This window comes from Dermacentor andersoni, chromosome 7, assembly GCF_023375885.2.
Source record: "Dermacentor andersoni chromosome 7, qqDerAnde1_hic_scaffold, whole genome shotgun sequence".
Classification (NCBI taxonomy): Eukaryota; Metazoa; Arthropoda; class Arachnida; order Ixodida; family Ixodidae; genus Dermacentor; species Dermacentor andersoni.
The window spans coordinates 8,169,807-8,187,407 of NC_092820.1; the positions used below are offsets into that span (position 1 = coordinate 8,169,807).

A 17,601-nucleotide genomic window follows, 5' to 3' on the forward strand; every position below is an offset into this window, starting at 1 on the left:
GTCGCTGTGCGGACTGCAGGAGCTAATGCTTACCTCGAGAGACTGTTACCAATGCAACTGACCAGGCCCCCACATCTGAGCAATGTAACACGGCGACCACAACCAAGTGGGGCAGCAAAACCAGATTCTGCAATCTATCATTCAGTGTAGCTTGCGCAAAGACCCAGGTTATCGAGGAAGAAGAGCAATCATCAACGAGACTAGGAATATGGAATATGAGAAAGCTTGCATTCAAGAGAGAAGCCACTCTGCTCTGCAAGCATTGGAGACCAAAAACATCAAGAAAAGTAAACTGGTGCATAGCAAATGGTGCGTAGGTTAATGCAAGACACATGTCGATGTTGCATCAGCTATTTCAGGAGAGGAATTGTGCATGACAACATACACTAAAAGGTACTGCTACAGATATGTTATGGTACTAGACAGTGACTGGTATTAAGTATCAGCGAAGAATCGGTTGACCTCTATGTTTGGATGAGGATGAATGATCTCTAACGAGAATGGGCAATGAAAAAGCTTGCATTTATAGAAGAAAAATTACACTTGGCACAAATGGAATTGACATGGCCAGGAAGCTGATTAAGGGCAAACTGACGGAACTGTTTTGGCCAGCGTCGTCCGTGCTTGATAAGAAGTTGCAGGTGCATCTGAAGACGAAGAATTTCTATAAAGTCCTTTTCGAGTTACCTGGATGACTCAGCCAATTTGTCCGTGCTTGTGGAATGGTAGCTGAAGTTCTTTTCAGTCTTGACACAGTGATCTGCAGACTTGATATCTCATGCAAATTCTTCTGCATGCTCTTCTTTGTTCGTGGTGTAAAAGCCTTGCAAATTCGGCTCCAGCCCCTTTCTGTTGGTGTGGATAGGAGCTCCTGTGATGACCAAGATATGCTTGGCATGGACTCTGTTGGGGCAGAACGGTGACACATGAGATACAGCACAGATTAGCCAAACTCTTGTGTGTTTTCTTTTATGTTCGAACCAATTATACTGAACCATAAATATGAACAGACATTCATATCTGCTGCAAACAGCAAGCCAATACAGCATATATGAAACATATTTATTTCTGAACCATGTGTTGTTTACCTTGTAGTAGTAGCCAACGTCCACACAATGACATTGTTGTAGCAGGCAGCAGCTTCTGTTTAGTGCGTAGAGTGTGTTGCTTTATACTGGTGCCGTGCTCATCGCTGCATGTCTGGAACAGAAATTTTGACTGAATCAGAAATCGGAAAAGCAAAATTTTGCGATATGAAATGCAAAAAGGTGTGACATATATATTGTAATGGTTTGCGACAACAGAACACATGCAAATGTACCCTGTCTGTTCTAGGGTGCTTAAGCCGCACGTTACATAAATACTGCTATTGTCCACAAATGTATGCCTGCCTAACTATACAATGCATGTAAACAGCTTAAGTATTATTAAGATCAGAAATGAGAACATTTGTGCGTTCATTTATACACTGGAAGAGATCACACTGCTGGCTCCACAAGCAAATGCATGAAAGTCATGAAGCTATTAGAACTGATGCATTATTTTTCTCCGCGGACGTGATGCACCGCTTCACTATTGCAAAAATAAATGCCCTACGATAAACCAAACTGAACAGCAAGAACATTTGGAGCCAACAAATACGAAATATGAGTGAATTATCAGGCTTGTAACTGTTTAATACGTTAAATTGTGCACATTCACATCAATTTACCAAAGAATTATTCGGTTTTGTGGACGAAAGAAGTTGCCGGCGGACTCGAAAAAAAGTTTTATGTGTATATTGTTAATGCTACCCAGTCACCTATGGCAACGGCTACAATAAGATGAAAAATGAGACACGCGTTCTGATATCGCTCTTTCTTTCCCGATTGTGGGTGTATAACGACAGTCTCGCAAGTAACGGTTTATTTAGGAAACAGCAACGGAGGACCTCAACATCCATATCTTGTGCAGGATCTAGTTCGTTAACTTGTCTCCGCCTGTAAGTTAATGAGACGAATATTATATAACGATTCAAGCAGCGGTGTTAAGCGACTCACCGTTATTGCCGTTGTCAGCCGCACCGGAATCCAGCTCCCGTTTCGATAAAGACGTGTTCCGAATGGCTCACGACCGATACCCAACTTTCGGGATTACATGTCCGCTTGCAAACACGTCACTTCACCCCAGGTTAAATAACGCGAGACATCGAAGCGCAATAAACTAGTTTTAGCAAAAAAGAAGGAACCAGTCTGAGTGCACGAACGAATGAGTCCGTGCCGCCATGCACTCGAAAATACCGGTGAAAATTTTAAATCCAGGCCAGAGGTCACGTGAAATATCGATGATGCTGAACGCTATTTGCGTTTATAGTGACAAACAAACTTACTTAGAAAAAGTACAATATCTAATTGGCAATGATAATTTCGCCCTCTTTTTTATGTATTAAAAATGCTTCGGTAATTGTAAGAAAAAGTTTGTGAGATAAAATTGCGCTTTTTACGGCGCCTCTAGCGGAAAATGTTCAAACTAACGTAAGCATCCCGAAGTTATTCTACTATGCTTGTTTTGTTAGCAGCGGCGCGCGGTCGATTTTTTCGCCCTCTGTGGCCATTTGTTGAACTTGAGAGTGTGCGGGGCCTGACTGCAGTAGCGCCACTCTGCGGTGTTTAGAAAAATGTATCGTAAATGAAAAAAATTGTGTTTTTTCCGAGTAACATTTGGTAGGGTCCTTTAATAAATGTGTTAGGTCCAAAATGGGTACTTTGTACTTTGTGATAGGAAGTTTAAGAAAATGTATATATCATAAAAACGAAGCGGATGTTGCCTTCAACATTCGCAATTGCTTCAGGTGCATGCAGTTTGCAAAAGCATGGCCTTCGAGATCAGACTTTGTCACTCAAAGGAAGCCGTAGCTGGGAGGAGGACAGGCATTTAGGCCCCAATCGTCGGGTTTACAGTGCCTAGGTAGGCTTCCTTATTTATAAAGCATATACAGGGACTTAAGCCTAACCATGAGCGAGCTATACAGACACACGCGGTACAATTCCGCGTACGATCCGACGTGCGGCGCTGCATGCTCCGGCATGCGGGATACGACGATTCGGGGCACACGGTGCGTGCGTCCGAAAGATTGAGCGGCGCGTAAGCTCCGCCCAGATCCAGCTCCCCAGCTTGAGTTCATATCCACGTCGAGAAACGCAACATAACTCTGCACAACACTGCTTCGCTTTACGCGAACACTGTGGATAAAATTATGACTCTGCGAGTGACAGAACCCTTCACGACGGCGCGTTGTCCACTGACGGCTCCGCTAAAGCCAGCGATAGGGCCGGTAGGCATAGCTAGGCGGACGCTACGGCCAACGGCGCATGCGATCCAGCCTGAGCTCGTCGAAGCGTGCTTATTTTTGCCAAAACAATTAACACTGTACACTTAGGTCGGCCGTAATTAAATACAATTGGTTTACTCGACGCACTCGTTGCGAAGGGCAAACATGCAAGCGAAGCGAGCGGCCTCGCTCAGACGGTCGGTGTGTGTGATGTCTGCCCGCGAAATGCCCTCGCGTCGCGGCTCCCGATCTCGCCAGTAGCTTAGTGCTAGTGTACCAGGCGCTAGTTTGCATAACAGGCACACGTTCGAGTTAATTTTACTGAACTGGTTACTATTTCATGTCGGAAAGAAACTGCAGCAGGCAAGGAAAAAAAAAACTGCGAGAAACCGGCCAGCCAGCGCCGCCCCCGTGGAGGGAACGTCAGAGAACGTCACATCCCAGCCGCGCTGTCATTGGCTGCGGCCAGACGACGGTGCGGTTGTCGGACCTGTCGGACGATAAAAATCTGCCCGGTTTGTCGCACGCCGGACGTCTGATCCGGCGCTTCGGCACGGCCAAAAACCTCGATTCTGGCTTCCGTTCCCGCGCGTCTGATGCCGGATGGGACACCGAATCGGACCGTGTGTCTCCCGCTTTAGTTGGCGAACACGAGCCGATCAGCGCACCGTCCGTGCAGCTCCGTCTACTTCCAATGGTGGATAGCCTACGGGCTTCTTTGACACCTACTGAGCACAAATTCATGATCGCCGCTCATATACACACTTCCTATGGCGCTAGCTGTCGTGTTTTCGAGAATACGTGCCATCATCTTCAATTGGTGAGACCATATTTCCTCTTAGCGTCCGGTATTAGAAGCAATTTTTTTCTATGAACATTCTACTATCATCTGTTACTAGGAAGTTGATTAAAAATGAGGAAAACAGTTACTGTGCAAAAAAAAATTTTTTAAAGCAGCCAGTCTTTGCATATTCATTTATAGTTCATGTAATGTTATCCGTTCATTTTTCACTAAATCATTTTTAACAACTTTCTAGTAACCAGTGTTACTAGAAAGTTGATTGAAAATTAAGGAAATTTACACCTGTGCATGAAACAAGACTGTCTTGCACCAGCCATGTTCACTGAATAATTATAACGTTATTTAATAATATTCATGCATGTTTTGTAACTTGGGTTATGTACTTTAAGAACATAATTATTTTTATTGACTTCCTATTGAATGGTGTTTCTAAAAAGTTAAAATAGTGTGTCTTAACTTTCTAGTAACTTTCTTTTTACATACTGAAGTTAGAAAAGAAGTAACCAACTTTCTTTTGACAAACGTTAATAAAGTAAAAGTCAATAGGATGTTACTAAAGTTGATAGGAAGTTGATAAAAGTTCTAAAGAAAGTAAGGAAGCATTTTTGTATGGGTTCTGCCTGAAATGATGCATTCACTGCTGATAATGTCGTTACTCAGGAAGGAAAATTAACGGAAGACGCTGAAACCACTGAGTAGAACTAGTTGTTGGGCGAGTTGAGATATAATGAATACATTGTTGCGCTAACATTAGGAGGGCAAGTAAGAAACCATAGGTCGGGCACTGAACTTCAACTGGTTTTATTCTTACAGCAGATCAGAGTTAATCAACAAATTCGCATGCGCACATCAGTGGTGTCTAGAGTGATTAAAGTGACGTTTTTAACAGCTGCACCTCGTTGTCAAACCGAAAAATAAACGTATTCCTAATGCAACTAGTGGCTCTCTCTTTTATGTGATATGCTTCCAAAAGTTATCTTGCTGACTTATCACCACTCCTCTCAATTATCTTAATATCACGCAGTAGTGGCTGGCATTTGCCTGCCAAGTAAACCATGCAATGCGTAGGTAAATGCACGCTACTTTTGTTAATTATAGACAATTCATACTCCCGAACCTGGTCATTGACACATCTCCCCGGTTGTGCTACGTAGGACTTCCCACACTTCAGCAGTATCTCGTATATAACGCCCGTAGCACATTTCGCGTACGGTTTAGGGTGGTTTTTGTGGCATCCTCACTTTTCGTCAACGCCGCTTACGCGCGGACACAGTCAAGCCAACTTGCCTGGCACCGAGAAATCAATTGGCACGCCAAACCTATTAGCCACTTTCTTCAGGTTGTGGGAATGTTTGCGGCCTATGGCACCACTGCGGCTTTGCATCCTTTTAGCTCAGGGCTAAGCTTTTTTCCCTTCACCTTCTGGAACAACGTTTTTGACAGCGCCACAACGACCGAGCTCGGGTAGCCGGCTGTGTGTAGCCTCGCCAATTGCTTATCAAAGCTAGCCTGCATCACGTAAGGGCACGACGTCATAAGAGCGCATTCAAGGAAAAGAGTTGCCATTGCTCTTTTGACTAACTTTGAATGTGCCGAACCATACGACAGCAATTCCTTCGGGGCACGTGGGCTATACTGCCAACAAGACATGGTTTTTGTAAAAAATTAAGAACAGAATGAAAATTGAACATTGCCATTGGAAGGGATTTCATTTGTAAATAGCATGCCCTTCCCATGTAGTCTAAAAACACCCAAGACCTCGTTAATTCACTGGTAAACGGTAAAATCATGCTTACTTTTAAAATTATTTAAAAATATTTGACATATGCAAAAGCCTTAAGGCAGAACCTATGGTCAAAGGAACTGTGCAGGTCGCGGTCAATTCACGCCAAGAAAATGTCACACAGCACAGGAGTGACGCAGGAACCAATGCATATTCCTTGCGGTTAAACATAGCAGTCGTCGTTAAAGGAAATAGAAGTAGACTTCAAATAAGATTTCAATAAAACCATAAATTTGTCAATAGACATGCCCAATAGATTCTGAAAATCTACTGGGCCGTTGCAGTCAATGCAATCCTCAACAGAGGCACGCATTTCCTGTTGAGGCACTGAGTAAAACAAATCAACTGCGTCTACAGAAAAACCTTATGCGATAGAGGCGTTTTCTTTCAGCAATGCATTGTTAGCGCAACAATGTATTCATTATGTAAAAGCACTGTTGCGCTCCACTAATGTCATCTGTTTCACTTGTCAGACTTTCGGCGTGCAAGGACTGCGTTGCCTTCTGTGCATGCAACCATTAAATTCCAATTAAGAATTCAACCCAATAAGCTGGGGCATAATTAAAGCAAAGCACCAATCATGTAGTAACGAGACAGAAGCAAGAGCAGTGCGCAAAACGGCGGCCAGTATAAGCAACAGATAGGTAATTTGCCAGAAATCACCTCGATGTAGCTGGATGAGAATGTAAGGAGACAAAGCAACAAACAGCGAAGGGTAGGGAGGTCAACGAAGTACAGGCCAGGTTAGAGTAGATAAGGATAGAAAAGGAAAATAGCAGTCAGCCTTCCACAGAGTCAGTCGCACCGGAATATCCACTGTCACAAGCGTTTGTACAATCGAGTATCCTCCACGAAGTGCAGAAGGGCTTTCAAGGCATTTTGTACGCAAGAATGCCTAGGCCGAGGTCCATGGATATTTCCGTCCGAAAGCGCTCTATTATCGAACAGGTTGAGTGCAGCTTGCAGTGACAGTGACAGTGACACAAAAGTGACACAGAAGGCGCTCTAGAATGACATCGCATTTGGCCTATATATATATGTGTATATATGTATATATATAGAACTTGAGTGGTGCTACAAGGAAACAGAACAAGTATTTATTGGCAACAGTTTCGATCGGTGGACCGATCTTCATCAGGGTTTACAAATCGAATGTATATATATATATATATATATATATATATATATATATATATATATATATATATATATATATATATATATATATATATATATATATATATATATATATATATATATATATATATATTAGTAGGCAAAGAGGAATTCTTCAGGCTACCTTTCAAACGTAAAGAACTTGAGTGGTGCTACAAGGTAAACAGAACAAGTATTTAATTTGAACAGTTTCGATCGGTGTACCGATCTTGATCAGGGCTTACAAAAAAATGGCAGTTCTGCCCTGGTAGTGAAGACACCAGACCGGGTGCCCGGTCGTTCTCAGATATGACTGCGAGGCGAAGACTGAGGTGTCATCCTCGTGCGGGTCAAAGTGACTCAAAACATACTTGGTCTGCGAATCGCCGATGAGGCACAATGCGGTATCATATGCGGGAATTTCCGTGAGATCTGTTTCCCTGTAGCAAGTTTAGTAGCCATGAGTAGTAGTAGTAGGCAAAGAGGAATTCTTCAGGCTACCTTTCAAACGTAAAGAACTTGAGTGGTGCTACAAGGTAAACAGAACAAGTATTTAATTTCAACAGTTTCGATCGGTGTACCGATCTTCATCAGGGCTTACAAAAAAATGGCAGTGCGGCCCTGGTAGTGAAGACACCCTACCGGGTGCCCGGTCGTTCTCAGATATGACTGCGAGACGAAGGCTGAGGTGTCGTCCTCGTGCCGGTCAAAGTGACTGAAAACATACTTGGTCTGCGAATCGCCGATGACGGCACAATGCGGTATCATATGCGGGAATTTCCGTGAGATCTGTTTCCCTGTAGCAGTTTTAGTAGCCATGAGTAGTTGTAGTACGCAAAGAGCAATTCTTCAGGCTACCTTTCAAACGTAAAGAACTTGAGTGGTGCTACAAGGTAAACAGAACAAGTATTTAATTTCAACGGTTTCGATCGGAGGACCGGTCTTCATCAGAGTTTACAAAAAAACAATGGCAGTTCTGCCCTGGTAGTGAAGACACCCTACGGGTGCCCGGTCGTTCTCAGATATGACTGCGAGACGAAGGCTGAGGTGTCGTCCTCGTGCCGGTCAAAGTGACTGAAAACATACTTGGTCTGCGAATCGCCGATGACGGCACAATGCGGTATCATATGCGGGAATTTCCGTGAGATCTGTTTCCCTGTAGCAGTTTTAGTAGCCATGAGTAGTTGTAGTACGCAAAGAGCAATTCTTCAGGCTACCTTTCAAACGTAAAGAACTTGAGTGGTGCTACAAGGTAAACAGAACAAGTATTTAATTTCAACGGTTTCGATCGGAGGACCGGTCTTCATCAGAGTTTACAAAAAAACAATGGCAGTTCTGCCCTGGTAGTGAAGACACCCTACCGGGTGCCCGGTCGTTCTCAGATATGACTGCGAGACGAAGGCTGGGGCGTGGTCCTCGTGCGGGTGTATGCACCCCAGGCACAAATAAACGACTTGTAACAGCCGTGTTTTCAGGGTCGTACTAATTGCGTGCGATTTGTTCCCGACCCGCAAACAAGTCTGCAAGGTAGTGTGCTGAAGATCCACAACTTGCACAAATACCGCTTAAGTGTTCGGTTTAAACAGGAAACACGGAGAAACGTAAACCACATACGTTACCTTGCTGATTTGCGTACCCGAGAGGTAACCTACAAGACAAGGCATGCGGAGAATTGGGTAGTGCCGACCCCTCGAATAAATTCCGGTATAGAACGCCTACAGTTCATTCTTCCTTCCCTCTTAAGTGCTTATGTATATTGCTACTGGATAGTATTTCCAATGACGAAGAGCCGAGCAGTAAGAAGACGACGACGACGATTAGAAGCTAACGCGGGCTGTTGCCTCTTGCCCAAGCGCAGCGTATTTTCTTGTAAATATACTTGTACATAGCTTTTCGTCTGCGTCTTCCTACGTAACATATCTGGTGGAGGTGGACGTTCCCTGTACCTCGTCACGGAGCTTCCCAGTGGACGGTACGTCGAGCCTTCCTTCATGGCTCCCGGCTACGACAACCCGACTCCGCCGGCTCCAACACCTGCTGCCACCTCGACGACCTACATCACTCTCCCCGCTCCCCGTGGTCCTTGCGTATTCTCGGGCAAAGATGGGGTAGACGTGGATGACTGGATCAGCCTGTGTGAACACGTCAGCCGCAGTAACCGATGGTACCCTACTATTATGCTCGCCAACGTAGTCTTTTACCTCGGTGGCACACCTAGAGTTTGGTATCGCACGCACGAAGACGAGCTCACCAGTTGGGATTCACTTAAGGCACAGCTTCGAGACTTGTTCGGCAACCCCTACAGTCACCAACTTGCCGCGCAGAAGGCGCTTTCCGGCCGTGTGCAGACGTCAGCAGAGCCCTATGTCACGTACATTCAGGACATCTTGGCTCTGTGCCACAAAGTTGACACCTACATGACGGAGTCCGACAAGGTTGCCCACATCCTCAAAGGCATTGCCGATGACGCCTTCAACTTGCTCGTTTGCAACAACGTAGCGACGGTGGATGCTATTATAAAAGAGTGCCGCCGCATGGAACTCGCTAAAAGCCGACGTATTGACCAGCATTTTGCCCGTCTGCCCAACACCCCAGCGACATCTTCCTGTGCCGACACTTCTCGTCCCAACAACACTGCCGATGTTACCAGGATCGTCCGGCGTGAGATCGAGGCCGCCTATCCGGCTGCCTTCGACTCCAGTCCCACCAACACATCTGCAGTCACGGTCTCACTGATCCAGGCAGTTGTCCGCCAAGAGTTCGAAAACATGGGTCTTCACACCATCTGCTCGGCCCATCGTCCTGATACCCGCCCGGCTTCTTCGATTCCGCCCCGTCCCACATCTTCTTACCCACCACGTTTCCGCAACCCATCAGAATGGCGCACTGCTGACGACAAGCCCATTTGTTTCCACTGCCATCGAATCGGGCACATTTCTCGGCACTGTCGCAGTCGCTGGAGCTCCCCGACCCGGCCTACTATACTGCCTACTCTCGCCCCCAAGGTGGCCCTTCTCGTCCCTATGCCGCACGCTCCGATAACGCCGCCGCTGATTTTCCTGCACCGAACCGCTCCTATTCTCGTTCGCCTTCGCCCCAACAACTACAATCTCGCTCGCCCCAGTCCCGCAGCTCCTATTCGCCGACTCCCTTCGGACGCCGCTCCCAGCCGGAAAACTAGACGATGCAGCGCCTCGAGGTGACGCTGCATTTCTCCCTACGCCGCCAAATCCTCTACTGACGTTGCCCACTCATCTGAACCTTCTTGACGTGCAAGTCGACCGTGTTTCTGTGTCTCCACTCATAGACACTGGGGCGCATTTGTCCGTAATGAGTGCTGACCTTCGCAACCGGCTCAGGAAAATAATCACGCTCGCCAAGACTCCTGATCTCCGTGTCGCCGATGGCGGAACAGCCCCTGTAATTGGTATGTGCACCGCCCGCGTCTCCTTCACCGATCGCTCAACAATCGTGCTGTTCACAGTCATCGCCCGCTGTCCCCACGACATTATCCTCGGCTTAGACTTCCTCTCCGCACATTCTGCTCTCATCCATTGTTCCGCCAGTACTCCGCCTTGACCTGCCTGTTCTGGAACCCGCTGAGCCACACCCCAGTTCCGTTGACTTCGTTCGCTTGCCACCTTCGGCACTGACTTACGTGTACTTCGTGTCATCCCCACCAGTCCCTGACGGTCACTACATCGCGGCTCCTATGCAAGACGTCCTCCTTACACACGGGATCACAGTACCTCACACAGTTTTATCTATTACGGCGAATTGCGTCTGCCTGCCAGTGGTAAATTTCGGCTTGAGGACACAAGTGCTGCCACGCGGGATGTTTCTGGCCCGACATTGCTCATTCGAGGATCACTCTGTAGCATCGATTTCAGTAGACGACAATTTAACCGATCCTCCTCTACCGTCGCAGTCGGCAACTTGTACAATCGCCAACTTACAAAAAATTATTGCACCCGACATGCCTTCCAAGCACGCTCGTGCGCTCTACCGCGTTCTCATTTCCTAGCAAGATATTTTTGACATTAACGATCGTCCTTTGGCCCAAACAACAGCTGTCAAACATCGCATTAATACCGGCGATGCCCCTCCTATTCATCGCCGCCCGTATCGAGTATCACCGGCTGAGCGTCAAGTTATTCACACCGAAGTTCGCAAAATGCTTGCCAAGAACATTATTGACCTGTCATGTAGTCCATGGGCGTCACCTGTTGTGCTGGTACAAAAGAAGGATGGCTCATGGCGCTTTTCCGTGGATTATTGGCACCTTAACAGGGTTACCAAAAAGGACGTGTATCCCCTACCTCGGATTGATGACGCCCTTGACTGCCTCCACGGTGCTCGCTATATCTCCTCTATTGACCTTCGCTCCGGCTATTGACAGATAGCCGTGGACGATCTCGACCGCGAGAAGACTGCCTTTGTGACACCCGACGGTCTTTATCAATTCAAAGTGATGCCGTTTGGTCTATGTAAAGCTCCTGCCAATTTTGAACGCATAATGGACTCCCTTCTTCACGGTTTCAAATGGTCCACGTGCCTGTGCTACTTGGACGACGTCATAGCATTATCCCCAACATTCGCTACGCACCTCGAGAGCCTCTCAGCAGTCTTCGACGTTTTTCGGCGAGCTGGTCTGCAACTCAACGCATCGAAGTGCCAATTCGGCCGTCGCCAGATTACCGTCCTTGGACATCTCGTTGACGCGAACGAAGTGCAACCGGACCCAGGCAAGATTCATGCTGTTACGCACTTCCCTGTTCCAAAGTGTGTCAAGGATGTGCGCAGCTTCATCGGACTTCGCTCGTACTTCCGCCGTTTCGTGAAAAATTTCGCGGCCATTGCACGACCACTTACCGAGCTTTTGAAAAAAGACGCCCCTTTCCAGTGGGGCGATAACGAGGCCTCTGCATTCTCGCTTCTAATCGGCCTTCTCACAACGCCTCCCGTTCTGGCCCATTTCGATCCTTCTACGCCTTCCGAAGTCCGTACTGATACCAGCGGTCACGGAATTGGCGCAGTACTGGCACAACGCCAGCGTGGCCACGACCGTGTTATCGCTTACGCCAGCAGGCTCCTCTCGCCTGCGGAGCGCAACTATTCCATCACTGAGCGTGAGTGTCTGGCCCTAGTTTGGGCGGTTGCGAAGTTCCGCCCATACTTATATGGCCGACCCTTTTCCGTTGTCACAGACCATCACGCGCTTTGCTGGTTATACTCATTGAAAGACCCTACAGGAAGACTTGGTCGCTGGGCCTTACGCCTCCAATAATATTCGTTCTCTGCTACCTACAAATCTGGCCGACTACACAAAGACGCTGACTGCCTGTCTCGCTACCCGGTAGACGAGCCTGACGACGCCGACAGTAGTACCGCCAACGGCATTTTCTCTGTGTCTGCCTTCGCTAAGATCGCCGATGAGCAGTACCGAGACCATACGCTGCGAGTACTCATCGCACGTCTGCGCTCTACACGTACCGACGCATCCGTTCGCCGCCAAGGCGGCATTCTGTACCGAAGGAACTTCCTCCCTGATGGCCCTGATCTTCTTGTCGTGCCAAAACATCTACGACAGACTGTGCTCTTTGAGATGCATGACGAACCCACTGCAGGACATCTTGGGGTAACCCGCACGTACGACCGCGTCCGCCGCCGCTTCTATTGGCCTGGTCTCGCTCGCTCCGTCCCACGCTATGTTGTTGCCTGTGATCCCTGCCAGCGTCGGAAAACACCTCAGGTGCTACCTTCCGGTCATCTCCAGCCGATCACCGTCCCTGTGGAACCGTTCTTTCGTGTTGGTTTAGACCTCCTCGGTCCCTTTCCCACGTCATGCTCTGGGAACAGATGGGTAGCCGTCGCAACTGATTACGCCACCCGATACGCTATCACTTGGGCTCTCCCTACCAGTTGCGCCACTGACGTCGCGGACTTTCTCTTGCGTGGCATTATCTTAGTGTATGGCGCCCCGCAACAGCTGCTTACTGACCGTGGTCGTAACTTCCTCTCTAAAGTTATCGCCGACATTGTGCGTTCCTGCTCTATTCATCACAAGCTGACTACCTCATACCATCCTCAAACCAATAGCCTGACAGAGCAGTTAAACCGTACTCTTACCGACATGCTGTCCAAGTACGTTTCGAAGGACCACCACGACTGGGACGTTGCCCTTCCTTACGTCACATTTGCTTATAATTCTTCCCGGCACGACACCGCCGGATTTTCTCCATTTCATTTACTCTACGGTTGCGAACCGACCTTGCCCCTTGACACGGTACTTCCTCCTGCTGCGATCTCAACAAGCGAGTATCCGCACGGCGCCATCGCCCTCGCCGGCCATGTACGCCAGCTTGCCCGTGCTCGACTGACGGACTCGCGAACCACGCAGCAGCGTCAGTGCAACGCCCGCCACCGTGACGTAGTTTTCGCCTGGTGCACTCGTGCTCCTGTGGTCGCCCTCTCGGCACGTCGGACTTTCCCCTATCGAAAAAATATGTATGAGAATTTTACGAGAACTTCTCTACGCTATTATTGCTCCGTAGACTCAACGATGTCGTATGTCACATGTGTACGAGAGGACATCGTCACTGAACGAGATCGTTCTCGTATGGGTACATTAAACGAGATTATTCTCGCATAGCTATGCTTGACGAGATAGTTCTCGCACGTCTATGCTCAACGATATCGTTCTCGTTTGTGTATGCTACATGAAAATGTTCTCGTTCAGCTATGCAAAATGACACTATTCTTGTTTAGCTGCATTCTACAAGTGTTCTCATTTGTGTTGAATGAGTTCTTTTGTTCATGCAATATTTTTGGTGAAGTTCCACACAGTAACATCTACTGCCAACATTACAGCGAGTTAATTTCTATCACGTGAGTCGGCCGATGTGCCAGCTCGTAGACAAAGAGGACACTTTTTAGGGCACACAATTAACACAAACCATCTTTATTTTGCATATCGAAGCATGGTGGCCAGGTGCTTGTTCAGGTCCTTCAGCCTCCTTGCCTCTGTATCCACAGTGCTCGGTGTTTTTGACACAAAGTGCTCGTATGCCTCTGCAAAAAAATGTAAACAAAGCAGCCGGCCCTGTTAGATTCTAACAAGCCATTGGAACTGACATGCACAATAGGTGGCTCCACTGCATAACTGAACGGGCTGGTTCTTGCATGATATTGTGTGTAAAGCGTGAAAATCTCACAAAGAAACAGGAAAAAGAGAACACGGAGGCTTATGAGTTTTCTACCTATGTAAATTGATATTTCAACATTAACCACAGCAGTTGAAAGCAAGTGCTCGTCCTCGCATTGTCTTGTTCCTGTCTCTGACAAACAATATAAATGGCTGCAGAATTGCAATACAAAACCACAGAAATAGTCTAATACCTTTCCACAAGTATTTTACATTAAATGAACAAGTATAACAAGCTCATGCAAGTGAATACAGAGATAGCACAGCTCTTTGCTACCGCACTGCGGAATATGCAGACGGAAAACACTGCATAGATGCCAGTGCAGAATTGTTTATGGAAAGATTAATGCACCTTTAATACCACTATAGAAACTAAATGATAGTTTTTGTTCTAGTTTAAGGCCTAAACAAGCTCCATGGCAGTTTGCATTTAAGGAGTGTAAGCATCCTCTGAAAACATGTACATGAGGAACACTGCAGAACACGAGTGTATTTATCACCAAGGCCAACCCTTGTGTCTTCTTAAATATTTATCAAAAGTCTAACTCAAAACTGATACTGAGGTGCAAGGTGTCCATATCATATTACCTTGTGAAAGCACTGTGGTGCCTGGATGTTGTGGGACCAACTCGGACGTGGAGATCAGCACTGATCAGCAACACTGCAGTCTGCTTACAGCTTTCCTGCAGGCCCAGCACACCTGCATTAAAGCAAGTGAGCTTGGTGTCACAAGAGTACTGTATTTACCCGCATAATGATCGCACTTTTTTGTAAAAAAATGGTCGCAAATTCAGATGTGTGATCATTACGCCGGTTAAATTTCCCGCAAAAAGAATTTTTTTTATCCCGCGTTTGCTGCGGGATGGCAACAGGTCAACAAATAGGTGGCTGCCACTGAGTGTAGTGCGGGACACCAAAACAAAAATGGCGGCCGGCGCAGCAAGCTGAACACACCAAATGCGCCGAACGCGATTTTTTTTTCTTGTGACTACATTACATGCATTGAAACAGTTTCTTCCGTATCCGGAATGAATAATATCATTAATATCGGTAAGTTTGTGGCAATAACGTAGCCACGTCCACTATGAGGGGGCAGAAACAGATGGGCGTGCTTAGCTGCCAGTGACACAGAAAGACATGGCGGCCATGCTGCGGAAACTGCGGCATTTGTCTGCACTACTATCCTAATACAGCACGTTTCCGCTAAGGGTGGGCGAATACCGTAGCTGTGTTACAAGTGTTACAAGATTTGTTGCGTGCCCACGAGTGCAGATGAGAAAAATCGAAAGGTGCCTTTTTTGTTGTTCTTGACCACAACCATTACAAAAGCCTACACATAATAAAGGCAATTTTGGTTGTAGCTTTTTTGTCATGGAAGTGCAGAAAGTGATGAAAGGAATGAAATCGGGCATCTGCTTAAGAATGTTTGGTGCATGCAGACTGGTTGGTTTGTCTTGAAGAGTTGTTCGCGTAGCATCCGACAGATGGTAAGCGCGATCATTAATAGCTAGACTTGGCACATGACAGATCGCTGCGGCAAGTTCGGAGTGTGATCAACACAGGAAATAAAAAAAAAAATCGAATTTGGACGACAAAATTCAGGGCTGCGATCATTACGTGAGTGCGATCATTATGTGAGTAAATACGGTAAATATAAAAAGTGACACTGTGAACAAAGCAATACTTATTAGGTATAAATAAGAATGAAATGCTGACATTCGCCCATAGAAAGCTTTAAGTAACAAGGCCTGCAAGATAAGAAAAATGCAATGTATGGGCCATCTGTACAGGAACATTAATCGAAGGTCCCTTCATTTTTTTAGTCCCTTCTCCTCCTCATGCATAGATGGCAGTCAGGTTAAGTAAACTGGGCCAAATTACCACATAGTGTAAGCAAAGGTGGTCACTTTGTGGGCCAATTATGATACCATAGCACGACACGCATCCCTACAGTCGTTTTAATGTGTTCTGAAATGCTAGCCATCTTGTAGGCCCTACAGTGTCAAAGCATCCATAACCCTAACAGCGTTACCCTGTAGGGATAACGAATAAGTGTCCACAGCAGCACAACTCAGCATATCTATCAGGAGGCTTTCGTTACACTTTTACAACTCTCCTCCTATGGCTTCATCCCAATTTTTGTCAATACAAGCTTGAAGCATCTGCACAAGCTGAATGCACCAGAGCACCATAAGAAATACCACATCTTTCTACCCAATTCCATGTTTAATATAAGACTGGCAAGTTCACTATCATGTGTAGAACAAACCAAATTGTTCTGGAATCATGTAATCTTCCACTACCTGTGAAAAAAAAAACATGCAAGAAAGAGTACGTAGAGCACAGGGGTGTTGATGAATATTAAATACCACTGTCGTGCAGCAGACACTACATCGGCAAAACAGACCAATGTATAAATGACTGGATTTGCAACCATGTTAACTGAATGCTCAGGTCATTTCGTGATCACTTGGTAGTGCAAAGCTCACTTGCATTATTTTGTTTGAAAACTGTGCAACTGTGGCAATGTATAAGGACCATAGTGCTGGCGAAATTCGTTAAGATTTCCTTGTATGTGTGACACGGAATCTGCAAGTTGGCTCCACCTCCAGTGGACTATCATATAGCAAGACTGCTTATTTATCATTGTAAAACAAGCGTCATAGTAGCCATGCCATGTGTCCTTTTCGCAGCTGTGTGAGCAACATGCATTTTCGATTTATCTGTTCTTGCCCTTTCACCTCTCGCTTTATAGTGCTGTGCAAGCAGTAAAACTGGATGGTTGTTAGACTTATGTCCTGTCACTTCCTCACCTTTCTTATGAATTGTGCATCAAATAAGGCTTTTTTTTGGTGAAAGAGTGCTACTTTAAGTCATAAACAAGTTCCATGGCGGCTAGCATTTAAGTATCTTCTGAAAACATGTACATGAGGAACACTGCAAGAAGAACGCTTTAAAAAAAGAACACGAGTGTATTTATCACCAAGGCCAACCTTTGTGTCTCAGCATATTTCTCATAACTGATACTGAGGTGCAAGGTGTCTATATCATACTACCTTGTCGATGAAGCAAAGCACAGTGGTGCCTGGACGTTGTGAGGCCAACTCAGACATAGAGATCAGCACCAGCACTGATCAGCAACACAGTAGTCTGCTTACACTCTTTCTGCAGGCCCAGCCACATCTGCATTAAAACAAGTGAGCTTATTCTCACAAGAGTATAATATAAAAAGTGACACTATGAACAAAGTAATTCTTATTAGGTATAAATAGGAATGAAATGCTGATATTCGCCCATAGAAAGCTTTCAGTTAACAAAGCCTGCAAGATAAGAAATGTGCAATGTAT

General features: G+C 46.3%; 1 protein-coding gene and 1 long non-coding RNA gene across 2 annotated transcripts in view; one reads left to right on the forward strand and one right to left on the reverse strand.

Annotated features, from left to right (window-relative positions):
* Asator (tau-tubulin kinase asator) overlaps positions 1-17,601 on the forward strand; it is a 364,070-nt gene that overhangs the window by 38,525 nt on the left and 307,944 nt on the right. The gene's annotated exons all lie outside the window — the stretch shown is intronic.
* LOC126535601 (uncharacterized) lies at positions 13,996-15,328 on the reverse strand. Its single transcript, XR_007600541.3, has 2 exons — positions 14,843-15,328; positions 13,996-14,121 (listed from the first exon to the last, which is right to left on the reverse strand). It is a non-coding gene; the product is annotated as an uncharacterized lncRNA (long non-coding RNA).